General features: G+C 37.9%; 1 long non-coding RNA gene across 1 annotated transcript; it reads left to right on the forward strand.

Moving 5' to 3' along the window:
• The first annotated feature begins 3,455 nt into the window (after positions 1–3,455).
• Positions 3,456–6,749, forward strand: LOC149987897 (uncharacterized). Its single transcript, XR_016505956.1, has 2 exons — positions 3,456–4,284; positions 4,405–6,749. It is a non-coding gene; the product is annotated as an uncharacterized LOC149987897 (long non-coding RNA).
• Positions 6,750–27,907: the final 21,158 nt, after the last annotated feature.

The raw sequence follows: 27,907 nt of genomic DNA on the forward strand, positions 1-27,907 counted from the left end.
TCAAATGCATGAAGGAGCTCCAATCCATGGTAAGTGATTGAAATCTTAGTTAATTCAGCCACAATGCCATGACACTTGCTTGTAAAGGATGTATACAAGGCAAACAACAAATAGCTTCATTTTCAAGTGGAATTGCAATACGTGCAACAAAATTATTGGAGATTGTGCACTCTGATGTTTGTGGACCAATGAAGATAGCATCAATTGGAGGAACAAGGTACTTTATCACATTCATAGATGACTTTTCAAGAAAGATGTGGATTTACATCATTAAAGCTAAAAGTGAATGTTTCTCAAGGTTTTAGGAGTCTAAGACTCTTGTAGAGAAACAATGTGAGTGTAAGATCAAAGAGTTGAGAATAAAAAATAGAGATGAATATATGTCAAAGTATTTTGATGAATTCATAAAGATTCAAGGTATTGCAAGACAAACCTCTACTCCTTACAATTGTCACGGACTTACATATAATTACCTATATGAATAGATAAAAGTATGTAAAAGTAGGTTAATTGTGTAATATCTTCTAGAGAAGCTTCTTAGAAGCTTCATAGACGCTGCTTTGACTTTATAGGAGTCTATAGTTGACTTTTAGGTTAGAAACTTGGTCAACAAGTTAGCCATGTGCCACGCATGTTGGAAGCTTAAAGAACAAGCTAACTACGTGGTCTATCCATAGAAAACTTGCCTTGCAAGCAAAGGCATGTGGCCTAGAAAGTCAACATATATTGGAGGTCTTATAGAACATCGCCACGTGGCTTCTAGTTAGATAGTATATATAGAGGCAAGAGTGAAGCCCTCTTCACTCTTGTCAACTCCTTTCTTGCTTCTAGTCTAGTTTCAAGGGTCTCTAGTTTTCTTGTATTTTGGCAATAGCCATTCCAGTTTCTTTCTTAATATACATATTTCTATTTTGTCCTATTTCTTTTTGAGAAAAGTCTCACTTACTCTTTAGCTTTCATCGAGTTCTTGTCCCTGACAGATTGACAAGAGTACACTTACAATATCAGAGCTTTGTCTTTTCTTGATTAAGAGTGGATTACCCCTTTTTCTTGATAAGACATAAGCGCATTAGAAGTTGCGGATTACCCTCTTTTAAACTGATATTGTTCTTAGTATTTTCTTTGTTATGAATTCCTCTCTTCTATTTGTTTTGAGCGTTGTTAGACATCTTCTCTTTTCTAAGTGCTACTATGGCAGAGCTTGTTGAAATGAAGAGTGCAATGGCACAGATGCAAGAACAATTGAGGGAGTTAATGCTTGCGATGCATCAACTCAATTTACCACCACAAGGAGCAACAAGAATGGTAGGAAGTGAAGATATAGAGATGATTGGGGCTGCTTCAACATCTGCACCAAACCATGTCCCTTCTCCCAGAATGGAACACCCTTCGAGTGTTAGAGAACCGAGAGTTGCCTTGCCCAAGAAGTTTGATGGTACCAGATCCAAGTTTCGAGGATTCATCAATCAGGTCCAAGTAGTGATTGAACTTCAACCCCAGAGCTATCCAACTCCAGGGTCACAAGTAAGATTCATTGGTACACTTCTTTCAGGTTCAGCATTGTCATGGTTTTCATCTTTTCTTGAACGACGAGATCTAATATTGGATAATCTGGAGGCTTTTTTGGCGGAGTTTCGATCCATGTTTGGAGAACATGATGCAATTCGTGTTGCAACCAACAAGATCCGTATTTTGCGACAAGGCAATCGATCAGTAACATTATATGCTTCGCAATTTCGACAACTTGCAACTGATATCAAGTGGGATGATGCCGCACTTGTGAGTCAATTTCTCTACGGATTACAATATGAGGTAAAGAAATTGATGCTTAATTTACCTGATCCTCAAACATTGAGTCAAGCAATTGACTTTGTTGTGAAGTGCGACAATCGACTTTTTGAATTTTGATCCGAGAGTCGCACAAGTGGGCCTCAACGTTACTACAATTCAATGGCAACACCGACGTCTCCTCAACACATACCTTCGGAAGTAGAGGATATGCAAATTGATGCGGTACGTTTCAAACCTCTTACTGAGCAAGAAAAGTCTCGTCGTCGACAAGAAGGATTGTGCTTATATTGTGGAGAACCTAAGCACACTGCTCAACATTGTCTAAAGAAGCGACGTAACTACAAAATGAGGAGTACGGCTGTCAAAGAAGACAGTATGTCAGAAAACGAGTACGTCCAGCTACAATAGGGACCGTGCGGCTGGAATCTTGTACAACTTCTAATAAAGGTCCTATCTTCTCCTCAAAACCATCTCCTTGTTTTATAATAGATGTGCGTTTAGGACCTAATAATTACAAAGCCTCTGCCTTGGTAGATTCAGGAGCCTCATCTTGTTTTTTAGATGAAGAATTTGCTAGCTGTCATAGAATATCATAAATACAAAAAACTAAACCTGTACATGTAGAAGTCATAGATGGTCGTCCGTTGTCTTCTGGAGATGTAACTCACGAAACACTTCCTGTAGATGTAGTAATAAATGCTCATAGTAGTTGCGTAATTTTTAATATAATTAGATCTCCCTCTAATCCAGTAATTTTAGGCTTATCATGGTTAGAAAAGTATAATCCTCGAATAGATTGGATTTCTCGTAAACTTGATTTTCCTCAGAGCATTAGTAACAGTTCTATTAACCAAGTAAAAAACCATGAGTCTAGTATAGTAAAACTCGCACCTATAGGTGCAAAAGCATTTATACACGCAGCAAAAGAAGGATCAACTTTTTCTATTTATGCTGCACCTATTTCTGAAAGCGTAAAGACTTCAAGTGGCATTCCAAGTCAATATCAGGATTATCAAGACGTTTTTGAGAAAAAGAATGCAGATATTCTTCCTGAGCATCGCCCATACGATTGTTCAATCGATCTCAAGGAAGGAACTCAGCCACCATTTGGACCAATTTACAGTTTATCGCAAGATGAGTTGGCTGAACTCAAGACATATATTGACGAGAATTTAGCGAAGAATTTCATACGCCATTCAAAATCTCCAGCAGGAGCTCCAATTTTATTCGTAAAGAAAAAAGATGGATCTTTACGAATGTGTGTTGACTATCGAGGACTCAACAAGATCACAATCAAGAACAGGTATCCATTACCTTTGATATCAGGACTCCTTGACCAGTTAAATCAAGCTAAGATCTATACAAAAATAGATCTAAGAGGAGCATATAATCTAGTACGGATCAAAGAAGGAGATGAATGGAAGACTGCGTTTCGAACCAGGTACGGGCATTTTGAATATAATGTCATGCCTTTTGGACTCACGAATGCACCAGCTGCTTTTCAACATCTCATGAATGATGTATTTCGTGAATTCTTAGACAATTTTGTCGTCTGCTACCTAGACGATATCCTGATTTATTCTAAGAATGTTGAAGAACATGAAATACATGTTCGTCAAGTATTACAAAAACTCAGAGATGCAGGATTGTACGCCAAGATGGAAAAGTGTGTATTTCACACTACTCAAGTTGACTTTTTAGGATACATCATTTCAAATGATGGTCTTATGATGGATTCTAAGAAAGTCCAAACAATCATGGATTGGAAGATTCCAAAGACTGTGAGAGATGTCCAATGTTTCTTGGGATTTGCCAATTACTATCGGATCTTCATCAAAGACTTCTCACGAGTTGTAGCTCCACTTACACGCTTGACTAGTAAAGATAAATTCCAATGGAATCAAGAAGCGGAAGTAGCATTTGAAGCCTTCAAGACATCGTTTGTCTCTGCACCAGTCTTATATCGTGTTGACTTTTTCAAGGCATTTTTTATGGAAACAGACGCATCGGATTTTGCCTTGGGTGCAGTTTTATCACAAATGGGAAGAGATGACAAACTTCATCCGATAGCTTTTCATTCAAGAAAATTCTCAACAGCCGAGATCAATTATGAGATCCACGATAAAGAACTTCTTGCAATCGTGGATTCCTTTCAAGAATGGCGTCATTATCTAGAAGGTGCTTCTAGTCCAGTCACTGTGTATACAGATCACAAGAACCTCGAGTATTTCATGTCAGCACGCATGTTGAATTGTCGTCAAGCTCGTTGGAGTATGTCTTTGTCAAGATTCGACTTCATTATCACTTATCGGCCAGGAAAACAACAAGGTTTGTCCGATGCCCTATCTAGACGTTCTTATTTTGCACCAAAAGAAGGAGATGCAGCTTTTGAGCAACAAAGAACGGTCCTCTTGAAACCGGAGCAATTTCATCTCCGAGCAGTGAAATCAACATTGACTGTTGATTCAACTTTTCTCAAGCAAATCCAGTCCAGTATGTCCTCAGACCCTCTTGTTCATGATATCAAGAATAATTCTTCCAAGTCTCATGATTCTTCTAAGTTCGAGTTCAAGAATAATCTATTATATTTTGAAGGACGCCTATATGTTCCAGAAGGAAAAGCACGTTTGCGTGTTCTTCAAGCACGTCATGACTTTCCAGCAGCAGGGCACTTTGGATATAATAAGACCCTGGAACTCATATCAAGAGATTTTTGGTGGCCACAAATGTGGAAGTCAGTCAAAGACTTTGTACAATCATGTGATATTTGTTCAAGATCAAAAATTCCTCGACATCGACCTTACGGACTTCTTCAGCCATTACCTATACCAGAACAACCATGGTCTTCTGTTTCTATGGATTTCATCACAGATCTTCCAAACTCAAGATCTTATGATTCTATATTTGTGATAGTAGATCGTTTCACCAAGATGGCACATTTTATGCCATGTACAAAATCTATCATAGGTGAAGAAACAACTAAGCTTTTCATTGATAATATCTATCGCTATCATGGATTACCTAAAGATATCATATCGGATAGGGGAACTCAATTTGTGTCGAGATTCTGGAGGACTCTTTTCAAGATTTTAAAAGTGGACATAAAGCTATCTTCAGCTTTCCATCCTCAAACTGATGGACAAACAGAGTGCGTAAACCAAGTCTTGGAACAGTATTTAAGGTGTACCATCAACTACCAACAAGATGATTGGACAAACCTTCTGCCATTGGCAGAGTTTGCTTATAATAATACGGTACATTCCTCCACGCAACAAACACCTTTCTTTGCCAATTATGGCTATCATCCACGACTTGATACTTTTGATTTTTCAAAAGTTGATAATCCTGCAGCAGAAGATATGGCAAATCGGTTGTCAGAGTTACATGCAATAATGAAGGCGCAGTTGAAGAAAGCTCAAGAACGACAAAAGATAAATGCAGATGTATATCGTAAAGAGCAACCACAACTCAACGTGGGTGATAAGGTATGGCTACTTCGTCGCTATATCAAGACCACTCGACCTTGTGACAAATTGGACTATCGTAGGCTTGGCCCCTTTTCTGTTTCTGAACAGATCAACCCAGTTGCATATCGGTTACATCTACCGGAGTCAATGAAGATCCATCCTGTATTCCACGTGTCTCTTCTTGAACCATATAAGACAGTGGATATACAAGGAAGAAGACAAATGCCACCGCCTCCTGTAGAAGTAGATAATAATGAAGAATTTGAGGTGGAAGAGATATTAGACTCAAGGCGGTGCCGAAATAAGCTGGAATATCTTGTTCATTGGTGCGGATATGATATTAGTGAGCGCACATGGGAGCCATCCAGGAATCTAGCAAATGCATCAGCTAAAGTCAAAGTTTTTTATCAACGACATCCATTAAAACCAAGATGAAAACCTCTCTTATAAAAGAGACAAGATTGAGGCAAGATAACATTCAATTTCCTATCCTTGTTTGCAACTTCTTTGCATTTTGTGACGCTAATTAGATGGAAAGCCAACAACCAGCAGATTCAACTCAAGAACCTTCGTTTGCTGACTTACCGGATGAGACATTGCGATTGTCACAACCTTCAAGATGACGCAACCGAGATGAAGACCGTCAAGAACGACATGTTCTTCCTCGAATAGATGGTGAGATACAACGCGTTTGGTATCACGACCTTGGAAGAGATTCTCGATGTTTGGTGATATTATTGGAGATAGAAACGACTCTTGATGGTGTTTCAAATGTATTATTTGAAGGAAGTTATGAAGGCCTCAACAGTGATCAAATAACAGGGTGGTCTTCTCGCCCTGGAATGGGACACTATCGATGGCTAAGAGGACCCATCAACTATCTTTGAAGAGAACAAAGATCAGAGTATGTAGCAAATACAATTCGCCGCATATTAGATTTTCTCAATATATAATCACCGCTCCTCGTGGAACTCGTCCCTAGAAGGGGGGGTAATATCACGGACATACATATAATTACCTATATGAATAGATAAAAGTATGTAAAAGTAGGTTAATTGTGTAATATCTTCTAGAGAAGCTTCTTAGAAGCTTCATAGACGCTGCTTTGACTTTATAGGAGTCTATAGTTGACTTTTAGGTTAGAAACTTGGTCAACAAGTTAGCCATGTGCCACGCATGTTGGAAGCTTAAAGAACAAGCTAACTACGTGGTCTATCCATAGAAAACTTGCCTTGCAAGCAAAGGCATGTGGCCTAGAAAGTCAACATATATTGGAGGTCTTATAGAACATCGCCACGTGGCTTCTAGTTAGATAGTATATATAGAGGCAAGAGTGAAGCCCTCTTCACTCTTGTCAACTCCTTTCTTGCTTCTAGTCTAGTTTCAAGGGTCTCTAGTTTTCTTGTATTTTGGCAATAGCCATTCCAGTTTCTTTCTTAATATACATATTTCTATTTTGTCCTATTTCTTTTTGAGAAAAGTCTCACTTATTCTTTAGCTTTCATCGAGTTCTTGTCCCTGACAACAATCCACAACAAAATGGAGTTGTTAAAAGAGTAAATCAGACCATTGTGGAGATGGCAAGGAATATGCTTCATACACAAAATCTTGGGCATGAGTATTGAACTGAAGTTGTAGTAAATGCGGTGTACACAAGGAATAGGTGCCCTACAAGTGTACTTATATCAATGACTCCACAAGAAGCTTGGAGTAGGAAGAAACCTTGTGTTTCACACATGAGGATTTTTGGATGTATTGCTTATGCAAAGGTACCAGATTATATGAGATCCAAACTTGATGCAAAAAGTACAAAATATATATTTGTTGGATGTTGTGAAGGTGCCAAAGCATATAAGCTAATGTATTTAGAAACCAAGAAGATCATCAAAAGTTGTGATGTAGAGTTTTTGGAGCATAAGAGTACTTTTGAACACTTGGAAGAGTATCTAAGTGGGAGTGAAGGTGTGTTTGTAGATACATCTTCAAGTTCAGCAAAGAAAGAAGAAGAAGAAAAAGAAGAAAAAGAAGAAGATGATGATGATGACAATGAGGATGGAGGAAATAGAAGTCAAGATCATGTGCCAAAGAAGGTAAATCATAGTGTGCCTTCAATTGCTAGAACCAACAATGAAGACAATGAAGATATTGAAGTTGATGATGATGATGAATAATATCAATCTTTGAGTTAGAAAAGATAAGCACTGAGAAAGAAGAAGGATGGAATGCAAGAAGAAGGGTCTTCTTCAAATAAAAGAACATATCCTTTGAGAGAGAGAAAACCACGTGGTGAATGGTGGAAGGACCACATCTTTGGTCAAGTAAGTGAAGAACATGCCAATGTTGCATTTCTTACTGATCCATTGAGTTTATGTGATGCAATGAAATCTACGGATGCGTTGAAGTAGGAGAATGCTATGGAAGAAGAATAAAAATCACTCAAGGACAATGGAACATGGTAATTGACTCAACTTCCACCAAATTGATCTTCAATTGGTTGTAAGTGGATATTTAGAACCAAAAGAGATGCAATGGATAATATTGTGAGATACAAGTTTAGATTTGTTGCTAAAGGCTACTCATAAGTTGTTGGTGTGGATTTTAATGAGACATTTGCTTTCGTGGCCAAATTCACCACCATTAGAACCATTATAGGAATTGGGGCAGCATTGGACTTGAAGATGCATCAAATGGATGTGAAGACAGCTTTCTTAAATAGAAGTTTGGAAGAAGACATCTACATGGAGCAACCTCAAGGATTTGTTGAAGAAGGCAAACAATACCTTGTTTGTAAGTTGAAGAAATCTTTATATGGACTAAAGCAATCACCAAAGGCATGGTACCAATGCATTAATACATTCTTTGTGAGTGAAGGATTTGTAAGGAGTGAGGCTGATCATTCCTTATATGCTATGCAATCAAATAGGTTCATATTGATTGTCATCCTCTATGTTGATGATTTGATCATTTTAATCAATACATTGAAGATGATGGATCCGTTGAAGGTAAAGTTAGAAAAGAAATATGAAATGAATGATTTGGGAGAGCTTCACTATTATTTAGGAGTAGAGTTTGTAAGAGATTGTGCTAAGAAGACCATTACAATGAGCCAAAGCAAGTATATTGAAGAAGTGTTAAAACGATTCAACATAGAGGAGTGTAAGCCTATTGGAACACCATTGGAGGCAAACTTGAAGTTGATGAAGCTCACGGATGAAGAGTTTGCTAAAGTTGAAGGTCAAATGCAAGGTATTCCATACAAGACAAAAGTGGGCTCACTAATGTATGCAATGGTTGGCACAAGGGTGGATCTTGCATATGCGGTGAATGTTGTGAGCCAACACATGTCAAAGGCTAGACCAATCCATTGGGCAACCATCAAAAGAATCATGAGATATTTAAAAGGCACTTTGAACTTCAAATTATGCCTTGGAGGTGATAACATTAATTTTCATGGTTATTGAGATATAGATTGGACTGGAGATATAAATGATAGAAGGTTAACAACAGGCTATGTATTTTTTATTGGAGTGGGAGCAATTTCATGGAATTGTAAGAGACAACCAATAATTGCAATGTCAACAATGGAGACAGAATACATGGCAGCAAGCCATGGTGCAATGGAGGCAATATGGTTGAGATAACTTTTGGAAGACATTAGAGATGTACAAATAGAAGCAGCTCTAATGGAATGTGACAATCAAAGATGTCTTGCATCTGCAAAGAATCCCAAGCATCATTAAAGGACAAATGAAGAACCCAAAGCATCATTCAAAGACCAAGCACATTGACATTCAACATCACTTTATAAGAGAGAAGATTGAAATGGGAGTGATTGATATGAAGTATTGTACAATGGAGGAAATGCTTCCTGATTTGTTGACAAAGGCATTAGTAAAAGATAGACACCACATGTTGACAAGGCATTAGGATTAAAAGTCATTTGACCAATACCAAAGTGGGAGTGTTAAAATAGAAGTAGAATAAGTTACCTTATAGAGGATATTAACTTAGGTATGTTACTAGTGGTCAAAGGTTTGACTCTTGGTATATGGTAAGGGCATCCAATGGATATAATACGAAGTCATGGTCCAAGAGTCAAAGTCAAAAGGATAAAGTATTAATAAGAAAATATCCAAAGACTAAGTATGAGTCATTGGTATGTGTCATAGGATACCCTCGAGGCTCGTGAGATGCCAAAAAGATCCTAGGGCCACATGTATAAAAGTCAAAGAGTGAAAGTTGTCTTTTAGGACAGCAACCACTACCTTTAAGTAATAGATATTTGAAGAGAGAGACATCTTATTCCATACTCTCTTTGTATGCAACCTTGCTGATGCTAGGTGTTGTGTCTTCAAAGTGTTTGTTCTTCAATAAAATCAGCTAATGAATTAATTCATCAAACAAAAGGATAATCCATAAATTTGTGTAAAAAATGTAACAAAGTATTTGAAGAATTTTGTGTTCCTTCATGTCAAGGACAAAGACTCGATGAGGGAAAATATACACAAAAAGGTTATCTCGATATAATAAGTCAAAATATAAACAAGTAGGTATATTAAAAGGAAACTGGAATGGCTATTGCCACAAGACAAGAAACTAAAGACTCTTGAACCTGGACTAGAAGCAAGAAAGGAGTTGACAAGAGTGAAGAAGCCTTCACTCTTGTCTCTATATATACTATCTAACAAGGGGCTACGTGGCGATGTTCTATAGGACCTCCAATATGTGTTGACTTTGTAGGACACATGCCTTGACTTACAAGGCAAGTTTTTCTACGTGTGGGCCACATAGTTAGCTTAATCTTCAAGCTAACAACATGTGTGGCACATGGCCAACTTGTTGACCACGTTTCTAATCCAAAAAGTCAATTAAAGACACCTATGAAGTCAAAGCAGCATCTAGGAAGTTTCTAGGAAGCTTCTATATTAAATATTATAGAATTAACTTATTTTTATCTACTTTTACTTACTTCTACCTATTCCTATATGTAATTATTAGCTTACATGATTATGGCCGTGACATTACCCCCCCTTCTAGAGACGAGTTCCACGAGGAGCGGTCATCATATGTTGAACAAATCTATGATGCGACGAATTGTATTCGCCACATACTCTGATCTCTGTTCTCTTCGAAGATGATTGATAGGGCCTCTCAACCATCGGTAGTGTCCCATACCAGGGCGGGAAGACCACCCAGTTATTTGATCATTGTTGAGGCCTTCGTAACTTCCTTCGAATAGAATATTTGGAACACCATCAGGAGTTGTTCCTACCTCTAGCAAAATCACCAAACATCGGGAGTCCCTTCCCAAATCGTGATACCAAACGCGTTGTATCTCACCATCTATTCGAGGAAGAACATGTCGTTCTTGAAGATGTTCATCTCGATTGCATCGTCTTGAAGGTTGTGACAATCGTAATGTCTCATCCGGCAAGTCAGCAAACGAAGGTTCTTGAGTTGAATCCGCTGGTTGTTGGCTCTCCATCTAATTAGCGTCACAAATGCAAAGAAATTACAAACAAGGATAGGAAATTGAATGTTATCTTGCCTCAATCTTGTCTCTTTTATTAGAGAGATTTTCATCTTGGTTTCGATGGATGTCGTTGATAAAAAACTTTGACTTTAGCTGATGCATTTGCTAGATTTCTAGATGGCTCCCATGTGCGTTCACTAATATCATATCCGCGCCAATGAACAAGATATTCCAGCTTATTTCGGCGCCGCCTTGAGTCTAATATCTCTTCCACCTCAAATTCTTCATTATTATCTACTTCTATAGGAGGCGGTGGCATTTGTCTTCTTCCTTGTATATCCACTGTCTTATATGGTTCAAGAAGAGACACGTGGAATACAGGATGGATCTTCATTGACTCCGGTAGATGTAACCGATATGCAACTGGGTTGATCTGTTCAGAAACAGAAAAAAGGCCAAGCCAACTATAGTCCAACTTGTCACAAGGTCGAGTAGTCTTGATATTGCGATGAAGTAGCCATACCTTATCACCCACGTTGATTTGTGGTTGCTCCTTACGATATAGATCTGCGTTTATCTTTTGTCGTTCTTGAGCTTCGTTCAATTACGTCTTCATTATTGCATGTAACTCTGACAACCGATTTGCCATATCTTCTGCTGCAGGATTATCAACTTTTGAAAAATCAAAAGTATCAAGTCGTGGATGATAGCCATAATTGGCAAAGAAAGATGTTTGTTGCGTGGAAGAATGTACCATATTATTATAAGCAAACTCTGCCAATGGCAGAAGGATTGTCCAATCATCTTGTTGGTAGTTGATAGTACACCTTAAATATTGCTCCAAGACTTGGTTTACGTGCTCTGTTTGTCCATCAGTTTGAGGATGGAAAGCCGAAGATAGCTTTATGTCCACTTTTAAAATCTTGAAAAGGGTCCTCCAAAATCTTGACACAAATTGAGTTCTCCTATCCGATATGATATCTTTAGGTAATCCATGATAGCGATAGATATTATCAATGAAAAGCTTAGCTGTTTCTTCACCCGTGATAGATTTTGTACATGGCACAAAATGTGCCATCTTGGTGAAACGATCTACTATCACAAATATAGAATCATAAGATCTTGAGCTTGGAAGATCTGTGATGAAATCCATAGAAACAGAAGACCATGGTTGTTCTGGTATAGGTAATGGCTGAAGAAGTCCGTAAGATCGATGACGAGGAATTTTTGATCTTGAACAAATATCACATGATTGTACAAAGTTTTTGACTGACTTCCACATTTGTGGCCACGAAAAATCTCTTGATATGAGTTCCAAAGTCTTATTATATCCAAAGTGCCCTGCTGCTGAAAAGTCATGACGTGCTTGAAGAACACGTAAACGTGCTTCTCCTTCTGGAACATATAGGCGTCCTTCAAAATATAATAGATTATTCTTGAACTCGAACTTAGAAGGATCATGAGACTTGGAAGAATTATTCTCGATATCAAAAACAAGAGAATCTGAGGACATACTGGACTGGATTTGCTTGAGAAAAGTTGAATCAACAGTCAATGTTGATTTCATTGCTCGGAGATGAAATTGCTTCGGTTTCAAGAGGACCGTTCTTTGTTGCTCAAAAGCTGCATCTCCTTCTTTTGGTGCAAAATAAGAACGTCTAGATAGGGCATCTAACAAACCTTGTTGTTTTCCTGGCCGATAAGTGATAATGAACTCGAAGCTTGACAAAGACATATTCCAACGAGCTTGACGACGATTCAACACGCATGCTGATATGAAATACTCGAGGTTCTTGTGATCTGTATACACATTGACTGGACTAGAAGCGACTTCTAGATAATGATGCCATTCTTGAAAGGAATCCACGATCGCAAGAAGTTCTTTATCGTGGATCTCATAATTGATCTCGGCTGCTGAGAATTTTCTTGAATGAAAAGCTATCGGATGAAGTTTGTCATCTGTTCCCATTTGTGATAAAACTGCACCCAAGGCAAAATCTGATGCATCTGTTTCCATAAAAAATGCCTTGGAAAAATCAACACGATATAAGACTGGTGCAGAGACAAACGATGTCTTCAAGGCTTCAAATGCTGCTTCCGCTTCTTGATTCCATTGGAATTTATCTTTACTAGTCAAGCGTGTAAGTGGAGCTACAACTCGTGAGAAATCTTTGATGAAGATCCGATAGTAATTGGCAAATCCCAAGAAACATTGGACATCTCTTACTGTCCTTGGAATCTTCCAATCCATGATTGTTTGGACTTTCTTAGAATCCATCATGAGACCATCATTTGAAATGATGTATCCTAAAAAGTCAACTTGAGTAGTGTGAAATACACACTTTTCCATCTTGGCGTACAATCCTATATCTCTAAGTTTTTGTAATACTTGACGAACATGTATTTCATGTTCTTCGACGTTCTTAGAATAGATCAGGATATCGTCTAGATAGCAGACGACAAAATTGTCTAAGAATTCATGAAATACATCATTCATGAGATGGTAAAAAGCAGCTGGTGCATTCGTGAGTCCAAAGGGCATGACATTATATTCGAAATGCCCGTACCTGGTTCGAAACGCAGTCTTCCATTCATCTCCTTCTTTGATCTGTACTAGATTACATGCTCCTCTTAGATCTATTTTTGTATAGATCTTAGCTTGATTCAACTGGTCAAGGAGTCCTGATATCAAAGGTAATGGATACCTGTTCTTGATTGTGATCTTGTTGAGTCCGCGATAATCAACACACATTCGTAAAGATCCATCTTTTTTCTTTATGAATAGAATTGGAGCTCCTGCTGGAGATTTTGAATGGCGTATGAAATTCTTCGCTAAATTCTCGTCAATATATGTCTTGAGTTCAGCCATCTCATCTTGCGATAAACTATAGATTGGTCCAAATGGTGGCTAAGTTCTTTCCTTGAGGTCGATTGAACAATCATATGGGCGATGCTCAGGAAGAATATCTGCATTTTTTTTCTCAAAAACGTCTTGATACTCCTGATATTGACTTGGAATGCTACTTGAAGTCTTTACGTTTTCAGAAATAGGTGCAGTATAAATAGCAAAAGTTGATCCTTCTTTTGCTGCGTGTATAAATGCTTTGGTACCTATCAGTACGGGTTTTACTATACTAGACTTATAATTTTTTACTTGGTTGGTAGAACTATTAATAACGCTCTGGGAAAAGTCAAGTTTACGCGAATTCCAATCTATTCGAGGGTTATATTTTTCTAGCCAGGATAAACCTAAAATAACTGGATTGGACGGGGATTTAATTATGTTAAAAGCTATGTAGCTATAATGACCGTCTATTGTTACTTTTATAAGATGAGTTTCATGAGTGACATCTCCAGAAGACAAGGGACGACCATCTATGACTTCTACATGTACTGGTTTAGGTTTCTGTACAAAGGGTATTTTACGACTTTTAACAAATTGTTCATCTAAAAAACATGCTAAGGCTCCCGAATCTAATAAAGCAGAGGCTTTGTAATTCTTAGGTCCTAAATATAAGTCTATTATAAAACAAGGAGAGGGTTCTGAGGAGAGGATAGGACCTTCATTAGGAATTGTATAAGGTTCCAGCTGCACGGTCCCTATTGTAGCTGGACGAATCCGTTTTCCGACATGTTGTCTTCTTTGACCGTTGTACCCCTCATTTTATAGTTGCGTCTTTTCTTTGGACAATGTTGAGCAGTGTGCTTAGGTTCTCCGCAATATAAACATAATCCTTCTTGACGACGACAAATCTTTTCTTGCTCAGTTAGGGGTTTAAAGTGTACCGCGTCAATTTGCATGTCTTCTACTTTCGAATGTACGTTTGGCAAAGATGTTGATGTTGCCATTGAGTAATAACGTTGAGGTTCCCGTGAATGATTCTCGGATCGAAATTCGAAAAGTCGATTATCACATTTTATCGCAAAATCGATTGTTTGACTCAAAGTTTGAGGATCAGGTAAGTTGAGCATCAATTTCTTTACTTCGTATTGCAATCCATAAAGAAATTGATTGATGAGTGCAGCATCATCCCACTTGATGTCAATTGCAAGTTGTCAAAATTGTGAAGCATATACTGTTACTGAGCGATTTTCTTGTCGCAGAATTCGGATCTTATTTGTTGCAATACGAGTTGCATCGTGTTCACCATACATAGATCAAAACTCCGCCAAAAAAGCTTCCAAATTGTCCAATATTGGATTTCATTGTTCAAGAGAAGACGAAAACCACGATAATGCAGAACTAGAAAGTAGAGTGCCAATAAACCTGACTTGTGATCCTGGAGTTGGATAGCTTTGCGGTTGAAGTTCAATTGCCAATTGTACTTGATTGATGAACCCTCGAAACTTTGATCTCGTACCATCAAATTTCTCAGGTAAGGCAATTCTTGGTTCTCTAGTGCTTATAGGGTGTTGTACAATTGGAGAAAGAACGTGATTTGTTGTAGATGTTGAAGCAGCTCTGATCATCTCTATATCCCCACTTTCTGCTATTCTTGTTCTTTCCTGTGTTGGTGAATTGAGTTGATGCATCGCAAGCATTAACTCCCTCATTTGCTCTTGCATTTGTGCCATTGTACTCTTCATTTCAACAAGCTCTGCCATAATGACACTAAGAAGAAAAATTTGTTTGATATTGCTCAAGACAAAAGAAAAGAAAGACTTGATAACAAAGAAGATACTAAGAACAATATCAGTTTAGAAGTGGGTAATCCGCAAACTTCTAATTTGCTTATGTCTTGTCAAGAGAAAGGAGTAATCCACTCTTATTCAAGAAAAAATAAAGCTCTGATATTGTAAGTGTACTCTTGTCAATCTGTCAAGGACAAAGATTCGATGAGGGAAAATATACACAAAAAGATTATCTCGATATAATAAGTCAAAATATAAACAAGTAGGTATATTAAAAGGAAACTGGAATGACTATTGCCATAAGACAAGAAACTAAAGACTCTTGAACCTGGACTAGAAACAAGAAAGAAGTTGGCAAGAGTGAAGAAGCCTTCACTCTTGTCTCTATATATACTATCTAACAAGGGGCTACGTGGCGACGTTCTATAGGACCTCCAATATGTGTTGACTTTGTAGGACACATGCCTTGACTTACAAGGCAAGTTTTTCTACGTGTGGGCCACATAGTTAGCTTAATCTTCAAGCTAACAACATGTGTGGCACATGGCCAACTTGTTGACCACGTTTCTAATCCAAAAAGTCAATTAAAGACACCTGTGAAGTCAAAGCAGCATCTTGGAAGTTTCTAGGAAGCTTCTATATTAAATATTATAGAATTAACTTATTTTTATCTACTTTTACTTACTTCTACCTATTCCTATATGTAATTATTAGCTTACATGATTATGGCCGTGACACTTCACCATGCAGCAATATTTATAACTATGCAACCATGATTTTAAAATTGGAATCAACACCTAGCAATTAAGATGTAATTCTTTGTGATTAAAGCCTTACTTTCATGGTTTGTTTTATTTGTTTTGTTATATTTTTTTTTAAAGTTTTGTGAGTCTTAGCCTTCATGTAAGAGAGTATTTTACTTTAATTTTGCATCTAGTAATTGCAACTATGACTATTTTTAGATGATTTCATATTTTTTCCATGGAATCTATAGCTTTTAATAAACATGATAAATGATGTATTTAGCAAACACTAGCTATTAAGTAACATATACTGAGCAATAAGAGGGGGAGAAAATTCAACCACTTCTTAAGTGAATCTATGCCATACTACAAGAAGGAGAAATCAACTTAAAATATTTCACCTATTGTCATGGATTTGTACTTCAACAACTATGCAGCTATATGCTCTTCAATACAAGACTTACTTGCATTAGATTTCTCTATTACATCCATTAAGGTGAGTACACCTTAAGTGCTACAAGTCAATCCACCACATCAAGACAATGTCAATGTCTCTTTTAGATCAAATTACAATGTATTTTACAACAAAAAGACATGACATGGACATTCTATGTAGTAAACATTGACTATAACCATGGTCCAATCATTGATGTAATAACCTACTTATTGAAAAGAACCTTATCAACTAATTACGTTGAAATAATTTCGAATTTATTTGATGTTGGTGCCTCTTCCTAAGTCATCCATGTTGAGATAATGTAGTTGAATTTCAGTAGCAGATGCATCCAAAGGAACATATAGAACCTTCAACATGTCATAAGAGAAGAAAAAATTCACAACTGCACTCCTTTAGAAGCACTCTTAGGTGAGTTAGAGAGCAATAACAACTTTCATACAAAAAAAAATAAACAACAATAGCAGACATTTTTACTTGTTCTTTGCAGCTTCGAAGGCAATTGAACTTGCATGTTGATATAACTATGTATTTGATGTCATCTTATTGGACTTGACATACAAGACAAATTGATTTTAAATACCATTATTACATGTTGCTACAAACCAAGTACAAATCATTCTTTATTGCTATACTTTTATTTTATGTGAATAAAGAAAAAAGATGGCTATATTTAGATTCTAAAGCAAATAGGATTTTTATTTGCATCGATGCTTTAATGTATTTTTATAACCAATCATGAACTCTCATTAATACATGTAATTGACATTGTATTTTCAGATATTGAAATACACCATCTGCTTTACTTATAGCACATCAAAAAAAATGTATTGTCAAATATCAAGCCCATTATTTGAGATGTTGCTAGTTTTGAGGCCTTTATGATTACATGGAAAGAAATGGTCTATACAATCAGAATCAACAATTATGAGAAAGCCATGAATGGCATAGAATTCAACTTTGATATTGTTGCCATAAAACATGTTAATGTTATTTGGTTGTCCCCATATTATACAAAGTTTGTGAAATTTTGGATTGATTACATTTTCCATTATAGCTATTATACAACACTACAAGTTGAGAGTTTACATAGTGCAATAAAAGGCTAAATGATAATGTTGACAATTAATCTCAAGTATGTATATAAAAAGATCAGTTTGGCTATCAATACTCAATTGGCTAAAATTCAATAAAATTTGATTTCTAATGCTAGATACTGTCAAAGACAAGAATTTAATGAAAGAAAATAATCTAATAAGGCTCTTTCAAAGAATTATGATAAAATAAAAATAAAAAAGTATGTGTATTAAAAAAAAAACTGAAAATAGTTATTTCCAAAAAACAAGAAAAGTAGAGACTCTTGAAACTAGACTAGAAACAAAAAAGAAATTGATAAGTGTGAAGAAGATTTCACTCTTGTCTTTACAAATACTATTTATTTAGGATTTATGTGGTAATATTTTATCATGTGACCTCCAAAAACATGTGTTAGGGACATAATCCTTAGAACCTTCTAGAGACAAGTTTCTAGAACCTTTTAGAAGCAAGTCTCTGGAACCTTTTAGAAGCTTCAGAGTTGCTAGAAGTTGCTTGAAAAGCTTCCTAAATAGATGTATATATTGGAATCGAGGCTGAAGAGTTCTTCAATCTCGACAAGACATTTCTTGGAGCTCTAGTTCACCTCTTTGGTATTATTCTCATCTGATTAATCTAGTTCTTGCTAGTTCTTCTTCAACTATTTGTTAGATCTCGAGTCTGTATTTCTGGGTCCGTGATAGTTTGTCGAGACTTCACTCACCTCAGATATCAAGCTAGTTTCTTCTTTATTAGAGTGTGGATTATCCCTCTACTTGAAAGTGTACTAGCATTTTAGAGGTTGCGGTGTTGTATTACGTGCTTTCCTGCTCGAGAATGTGTCGGACGTCTGACTGTAGAAGGTAGTATAGAGATTCGCTAATATTCAAGCAGTCTATTGATTTTTGACTGTTGGAATAAAAATGACTTCAAGAATATACCGTAAATCTATACGGATGTCCTTTGACTATTCACCGAAGTCCTTTTTGCCTCAGCCGGTAGGTCTCTAGACGTTACAGAGAACCACGAACAACCCAATGTGTTAATCTCCGATACCGCTTTATACTCACGACCTTGTATCTACTGACTATCTGGTTAGATTAACCCAATAAATTTCATTCATTCCGCATACTCAATCCTATAGACACCCTTTTAATTCTTCAATCCCAAACGTAACTTCGATTTTATAAAACAGTCAAGAGTAATCACACCCACTTCATTAAAACCCCGATTCACCAATACAACACTGACTTCAGTAACGATTGCTTCAGTCTTCCCAAAACCCTATGAAGAAAAAAAAACCTCAATTCTTTGTCTTTTTTCTCCTCCCGAAGCATGAAGCTAGCTCTCCAATCCTTAAAACCTCTATTCTCTCCCTCTTCATTTCTTAACCTATCCTCTCCTTTAATCATAATTCTTCCCTCTTTCAAACCCTAGCCTCTGAATTTCTTCAATCTTCCATCTTGGATCCAGAATTGGCTCCTACTTCAGAGCTTTCTCCTCCGTTTTTACCTTCAAAAGATCTTTTTACCAAAAGGACGTTCTCGAAACGGCACAAAGGATGGAACAACCTGAAACGGAATTGGGGCTCCGTAATTGGAACCACATTTAGTCGCCCGACCAATTCATGTCTCATGTTGGCTAAGAGGCCCATAGTAAGACCTGGATGTTCCCATAATTGGACCGCATTCGGTTGCCCAACCAAGTAAGGTCTCATATTGGGTAAGAGGCCCGTACTAAGACTTGGATGTTCTCGTAACTGGGTCCAATTGGTCCTTTGCGTCAGCTCGCTCAGTCATCGATTTAGTCCTTTCAATTCTGTTGACTTCTACTATTAGACTCGAACGAAGCATTTCGTTACTGGTAAGTGTGCCTTGACCGACTGTAACGGGCTGTCTGAACTGGCCCCTGAATATTGGCACAGGAATCAGTCGTTGCTCCCAATATTCGAGGTAATTGAACATTAATAAAAGTCCCCTTTCTTTATAATTTTCACGGTATACTCATGTTACAACACGACATCCACCCCCTCTGAACCTGAGCATCCTCCGGTATGCACCAATTTACCCAATTATTGTTTGATTTAGAATATACTCTACGTCTTTGTCTAGTTCGTCTTTGTCACCTTCATTATCCAAATCAGTTTCATCTTCTTGTTGCGTACCTAACTTGCGTAATTCTCCTTCAATATCATATAATCTTTTTCTTTCTTTTCTTTTAAAATCATCAACTTTCTTATACATAATATTTCCATTCTCCAATATACCAATAAAACTTGCATCAAAGGCACCTTCATCTCGCGAGAGTACCTCCTCTTTTGTACCTCCATAATCTCGCTTTACAGTGGTACCTCCCCAAAATCCTTAAGTCCTTCAACAATCTTTGGCAATGGTTTCTCCCTCAACCTATCTCGATTCCGTTCATGGTTAGGAGGTACTGTTAGAAATTGTACAGCTTTCCTCCCATCTTCGCTCCGTACCCTTGCATAAGCAGAACCATCGTCAAGTATCTTTGTTTCCATCCGTGTTGCCATGATATAAGGTTGTCCTAAAATCAACGGATAAGACGTTGTATCTTGAACGAAGAAATGTTGCTCCGTCGCAACATCCCCAATCCGAATTTTGATATCTGGACAAGCTCTATATAATTCGCCTCGTGTGTTATTAGCTGCTCGAATTGCCCATCCATGTTCCATATCAATTGGCCATTTTTGCTTCTTATAAAGATCGTTAGACATGAGATTTATTTTAGAACCATGGTCGACTAAAGCAACTATTGGTTCTTCTATATCTCCTACTTTCACCAATACCTCAATAATTGCCCTTGCTCAATGCTTTCGAGTATAATGGCTCAAAGTTTCCATTTCCTTGTCACTAGAATCTTTGAAACGTACTCGCTGATTATACCCATTCTTTTCATTTGTTGGTTACTTATAACCAATATCAACCTCTTCTTCATCTCTACATATTCTTGCATTAATAGCATGACTCATTCCAGTTTCGCTCATTAATTGCCTCTTTCGCTTAATGCTGTCAATGATAACATCATGAAACTCTTTCTTTGCAATTCTCAAGACTTCTTTCAATGTGAATTCCACCTTAGCGTTTAATATACGTTCTTCCAACACCCCTTTCAAATTTGTTGCCGCTTCAATATCAGAAAGTAGCTTATAAGCAATTGATTTGCCCTTATCTTTTGTCTCCGTTGTTTTTTCTCCCAATGATGCTGAGGTATCCTTTATAGGCAATTCTTGTGAAGCTGCCTCCCGAGCTTTGTTTCCTCGAGTTTGCCTCTTAAAAGAATTTCCTTCTCTAGTATCATCAAAATTTCCTCGTCTTTTTTCTTCCATCAAAGCTTCATGTTGGCTCTTAGCAATATATGCATGAACTGAAAGAGACTCAACAGGATCCTCCCAACCTATTGCACTTCGTATTGTAGCTGAAGTCCTCAATAACACTTCTCAAGGTAATTTCCCTTCTTGCATTGTAGAAATGGCAGAAGCCCAAAATTCACTAGTTTCCGTACTTCCACCAAGGTCATCATCTATTTTAGCACCATAACTTGCACTTTCTCGTGCTGCTGTTTCATACTCTTTTAAGTAATCTTGAACTAATGCTCTCATTCCTCCCTTGCCAAAATTGGTTTGAAGAAGATCCTCCCTATCTTTCAATGCTATCTTCCCATCTTTTTAGCAAATAATTCCCTGCCGTATCATATTATTAAATTCATTACAATCTTTTCTAGTGTGTGAAGCATCATCACACCAAATGCATCTTTGTACATATCCTTGTTTTGAAACATTCTTCAAATTATTTATAGAAGTATTCTCTTCAAGTCTTGCCAATTCGATTTGAAGATCTCGCATTCCTCGTATAATTTCTTCCATCCTTATATCTGCTTTCTTTGATAAGGATGTCGAAGGTTGAACTGTAGGCATTGTTGGTGGTGTTGTACGTACTGGAGCTTTGGGTGCTTGTACTGTTTTTGGAATATTGCTCCTATCCTTCCTCCTTTCTTTTTTTGTAAGCAACCCCATCGCATCTTCAACGTTCTTCCACTTTGTTGTCAATCCTTCATCTTCTTCTTTGTCTTCAAGAAGGAGTTCTAATTTCTCTTGCAATTCTCCATCAGCAGCTTGAAGAAATAGATCAACTTTGTTCAGCTCCAATGTCAATTTTTCTACCTTCGACAATTGAAAGTACTGCCTCTCAAATTCCCTTAGTAGCTCTGTTGCTTGCAAATTCTTATTGGGTTATTCAATCCATTTCAGAAACAGCTTCTTAGTAACGTGATCAGCATCTTTGAAGAAATATTCGTCTTTCAATGCATGTGAAAAAATCTCCCATGAATTCCCATAACGATCTGAAATCGGTGTAATATGGTCTCTTATCTTCGGTATCATGGCAAGTCCAAATAATTCAACCATTTTCTTCTCAGAAATCTGATTTAATTCCATTTCATGAACATAACATCTTAAATACCTTGAAATATTTCTCCCATCAAATTGATCAATTTTATTGACCACTGCTTGCAATGCTTTGGTTACCAAAGCTTCCTTTCGATCATTGCTTTGTTGTTGCTGCATTGACAATGAGAAGGCTTGAAACAAACTAGCAATAGACGGATCCATGTGCATACCTTGTCCTTTAGAAGACCCTCCACTTGAAACTCCTCCCAAAGATCCTTCAAAATTTTTATTTTTGTTTTTCGTAAAAATAAAAATAAAATCAAACGAAATCCAATACCTTCAACCTCAAGCTTTCACGTCGGATTCACCACTTGTGTTATATTACGTGCTTTTGGATGTCTGATTGTAGAAGATAGTATAGAGATTCGCTAATATTCAAGCAGTCTATCGATTTTTGACTGTTGGAATATAAATGATTGCAAGCATATATCGTAAATCTATACGGATGTCCTCCGACTACTCACCAAAATCTTTTTTGCCCCAGCCGGTAGGTCTCTAGATGTTATAGAGAACCCCGAACAACACAATTTGCTAATCTCCGATACCGCTTTATACTCACGACCTTGTATCCACTGACTGTCTCGTTAGATTAACCCAATAAATTTCATTCACTCTGCATACTCAATCCTATAGACACGCTTTTAATTCTTCAATCGCAAACATAACTTTGATTTTATAAAACAATCAAGAGTAATCACACCTACTTCATTAAAATCCCGATTCACTAGTACAACTTTGACTTCAGTAACGATTTCCTCAGTCTTCCCATAATCCTATGAAGAAAAAAAAACCTCAATTCTTTGTCTTTTTTCCCCTCCCGAAGTATGAAGCTAGCTCTCCGATCCTTAAAACCTCTATTCTCTCCCCCTTCATTTCTTAACCTATTCTCTCCTTTAATCATAATTCTTCCCTCTTTCAAACCCTAGCCTCTGAATTTCTTCAATCTTCCATCTTGGATCCGAAATTGGCTCTTGCCTTCAGAGCTTTCTCCTCCGTTTTTACCTTTAAAAGATCCTTTTACCGAAAGGACGTTCTCGAAACGGCACAAAGGATGGAACAGCCTGAAGCGGAATCAGGGCTTCGTAATTGGGACCACATTGAGTCGCCCGACCAATTCAAGTCTCATGTTGGCTAAGAGGCCCATAGTAATACCTGGATGTTCCCATAATTGGACCGCATTCGGTTGCCCAACCAAGTTAGGTCTCATATTGGGTAAGAGGCCCGTACTAAGACTTGGATGTTCTCGTAACTGGGTCAAATTGGTCCTTTGCGTCAGCTCGCTTAGTCATCGATTTAGTCCTTTCAATTCTGTTGACTCCCACTATTGAACTTGAACGGAGCATTTCGTTATTGATAAGTGTGCCTTGACCGACTGTGACGGGGTGTCTGAATTGGCCCGTGAATATTGGCACTGGAATCAGTCGTTGCTCACAATATTTGAGGTAATTGAATATTAATAAAAGTCCCCTTTCTTTATATTTTCATGGTATACTCGTGTTACAACACGACAGCGGATTACCCTCCTCTAAACTGATACTTCTTTTGTTACAATATTGGAGTCTTATTCTTCTTGGAGAAAGTGGATTACCCCTTTTCTTGAAGCTCTTAAGGCATTTTAGAGGATGCGGAGTACGCACCTCTAAACCAATATTGTCTTCTTGTAGAGTCATTTCTGTCCTTCTCTTAGAATGGCCGGGGGCCAAGACATTAATATGACGAAAAGTTCGAAGTCCAAATTGGATGCTATCATGAATGCCCTCGCTACGTTATCGCAAAGAACTGCAAAGATTGAAGGAGTCGTGGCAAGGCTTCATAATGATGGAGCATCTGGGATGGCACAATCTAGGTTGCACCAGCCTCAAACTTCTACACTTGGAGAAGCAACTTTGCCTCAGGTTCGACAAGCACCGCTGGTTCCACAACATAAGGAGCTCCAAGTTAGCCTTCCGGACAAGTTCGATGGTACGCATTCCAAGTTTCGAGGATTCGTCAACCAAATCAGGTTGATAACAGTTTTGCAGCCCGAATGCTATCCAACGGAGGAGTCTTGTGTTGGGCTTGTTGGGACCTTACTTACAGGACAAGCTCTATCATGGTTTGCTCCTTTGTTTGAGAAATGATCGTCCGTATTGAACAACTTTGAAACCTTTTTGGAGGCGTTTGCAGAAGCATTTGATGAATACGACAAGGTTTGATGGACTACAACAAAGATCCGATCACTACGATAAGGAATGCGATCTACATCAGTCTATGCATCGGAATTCAAGCAATTAGCATGCGACATCAATTGGGATGAAGAAGCGTTGATGAGTCAATTCTATTGGGGTTTAAGGGAAGATGTGAAGGATTTATTGTTAACTCTTCCTGATCTGTAAATGCTCAACAAAGCTATTAGCCAAGCTATGCAGTGCAATAATTGCCTATTTCAACGCCGCGAAGACTAACGTTCAAGACAACATACAATTTGCTACGTCCCAACTATATCGGCAAGCAGCGTGAATTCACATTGAAAGGTAGAAGACATTTAAATTGATGCGGTACGTATCAAATCCCTTACTTTAGAAGAAAAAAAGCAGTGGTGGAGGAAGGTCAATGCTTGTATTGCGGTAAAGAAGGCTTTAAAGTAGGAAACTACCCCAAGAAGTTAAATCGATGTATTGTCAAGACTAGGGGCACATTAATTGTGGAAAACGAGGATGCCCAGTCACAATAGAAACCGTTGTCATGTTGTAACATGAGTATACCATGAAAATATAAAGAAAGAGGACTTTAATTAATGTTCAGTTACCTCGAATATTGAGAGCAACGACCAACTCCAGTGCAAATACTGAGTGGCCAGATTCAGTCACCCTGTTACAATCAGCCGGTGTCGTATTACGTGCTTTCCTGCTCGAGAACGCGCCGGGCGTCTGGCTGTAGAAGGTAGTATGGAGATTTGCCGATAGTCAAGCAGTCTATCAGTTTTTGACTGCTGGAATATAAACGACTGCAACAATGTACCGTAAATCTATACGGATGCTCTTCAACTGCTTGTCGAAGTCTTTTTTTTTTTTTTTTTTTTTTTCCCAGCCGATAGGTCTCTAGACGTTATAGAGAACCCCGAACATCCCAAACTGTTAATCTTCAATACCCCTTTGTACTTATGATCTTGTATCCACTGACTGTCCTATTAGATTAATCCAATAAATTTCATTCACTCCACATACTCAATCCTATAGACACTCCTTTAATCCTTCAATCACAGACGTAACTCGATTTTACAAAACAATCAAGAGTATTCAAACCCACTTCATTTAAAAATCCCGATTCACCATTACAACACTGACTTCAGCAGCGATTGCCTCAGTCTTCTCAAAACTCTACGAAGAAGAAAAATCCAAATTCTATGTCTTTCCTTCCCCGACCCAAAGCATGAAGCTCTTCTCTCTAATTCCCCTGATCTTCCAAAAACCTCCAATGAAAAACCGAACTGTTAACCTTGCAAAAGCTTGAAAACTCGCTCCCCCCCCGATTCTCCCCGAAAAAAAAACCTCCCCCCCTCAAAACTATATCCCCCCCTAACCTTATCCTCTGAATTTCTTCAATCTTCCGTCTTAGAACCGAAATTGGCTCCCACCTCAAGCTTGGATCCAAAATTGGCTCTCGCTGTCAAGCTTTTTCCTCCGTTTTTACCTTTAAAAAATCCATTTACCGAAAACAACGTTCCCTGAAACGGCACAGAGAACATGACAGCCTGAAACAGAATCGAACCCCGTAATCGGGACCACATTGAATCGCCCGACCAATTCAGGTCCTATATTGGGAAAGATGCCCGTAGTAACCTGGATGTTCCCATAATTGGGTCAAATTGGTCCTCGCGTCAAATTAGCTAAGACCCGTAGTAAGACCTGGATTTCCCGTAATTAGACTGCATTGGGTTGACCGGCCAATTCAGGTCTCATAATGGATAAGAGGACCCGGATTGGATTATCGAAATTGGATCCAATTCGCTCCTCGAACTCGTCGTGTGAATTGGTCCTTCTCTTCCTGCTGACTCCCGTTATTGGAATCGAACGGGGCATTTCAGTATGCCCCGGCTGACTGTAACGGAGTGACTGAACCTGACCACTCAGTATTTGTACTGGAGTTGGTTGATGCTCCCAATATTCGAGGTAACTGAATATTAATAAAATTCCCCTTTCTTTTTATTTTCATTGTATACTCGTGTTACAACACAACATTCACCCCCTCTGAACCTGTGCATTCTCCGGTATGCACCAATTTACCCAATTGCTGTTTGATTCAGAATATATCCCCTACGTCTTTGTCCAGTTCGTCTTCGTCACCTTCATTATCCATATCACTTTCATCTTCTTGCTGCTGAATCTCTCTACCTTCATTAAGGTCTTCCATATTCATCTCTGCGTATCTTCGTTTAAATATTTTTACTCGCTTCCCTGCAATTGGTATTTTCAATTTTGTACCATCTAATTCTCGTAATGAGTAAGTCGCATTATCATGAACAGTTGTTATAACATATGGTCCAAACCAACGTTTTGAAAATTTCCGCAAAGTACTATGTTGATTATCTAGACTATTGTCATAAACAAGTACCCAGTCACCTTCCTCGATTACTTTTGGTCTCAATCGATGTTGCTTATCGAATCGTGCCTTGTTTTGTAACCTTGCTCTTTTTAACCTTCCCAATGCTATCTGGACATCTTCCGTTCTTTGCTCCAATTGTCGAATCCTAATAGCCAAAAGTTCTTCTCTTGTCAATCCATCTTCCTATGGTAGCATACTCCAAGTAAGTACCTTTTCTTCAATCGGCATAATTGGTTTTTGACCTGTCATAAGTTCTACTGGCATATATCCAGTCACCGAACTATGTGTTGTTCGATCAGCCCATAATGCAAATGACAAAAGCCGTGGCCACTCTTTAACCTTCCCATTACAAGCTTTAACCAATGCTTTCACAATCGGCGGGTGACCGCGTTCGCTTTTCGCATTCCCTTCCGGATTATAAGCAGTAGTCAGTGATAGTTTAATTCCACATCTTTCAAAGAACTTATGAGCTTCTTGTGCATTTAATTCTCCACGATCTGCAGTGATTTTTCCTACACATCCGTAGTGGCAAATGACATCTTCAAGCAAAAACCTACAAATCCCCTCTGTAGATTTTGTCCTCAATGCTCTTCCTTCTACTTGATTTGATAAATTTTCACGAGCTAAAATCAAATATCTCATCTGCCATAACCCAACCGGCATAATAACCAAATCAACAACCCATTTAAAATGAATAGCCAGAGGATACGTAGGATGAAGACCATCTCGATGTCGGATATTAGAATACGATTGACAGATTTCACATGACTCTACAAATGAGAGCACATCTCGATACATATTTTTCCACCAATATCATTCCTTGAATTTAGCAAAAGTAGCCCAGATTCTTCTATGCCCTACCCATAAACTATCATGAAACTCCTTTAATAATTTTAGTTTTTCTTCCCTTTTGCCTATCACTAGTTGTGGCATCCCAATTCCTTTCTTCGGTCTCTTCCATAAGAATCCATCTCAAAGTAAAAATGCATATGCTTTTTTTCTTATTTGTTTGAATTTTTCTGTAGACCAATTCCTCTGCTTAGACAAGGTATTCAAATAATGACCAATATCCAATAATTCTCCTTCATAAGATCCTTCAAGAAATAGCTTGTCTTCTCTGTTGAGATTCGATATTGAATAGAATTTCAATCCGACATCATCAATGTCTTCAACCATTTCGTCCTCCCTCTCGTGTCTTGCTCGAGATAGCATGTCTGCTAT

This window comes from Physcomitrium patens, chromosome 13 (genome assembly GCF_059467195.1).
Source record: "Physcomitrium patens ecotype Gransden chromosome 13, ASM5946719v1, whole genome shotgun sequence".
Taxonomy (NCBI): Eukaryota; Viridiplantae; Streptophyta; class Bryopsida; order Funariales; family Funariaceae; genus Physcomitrium; species Physcomitrium patens.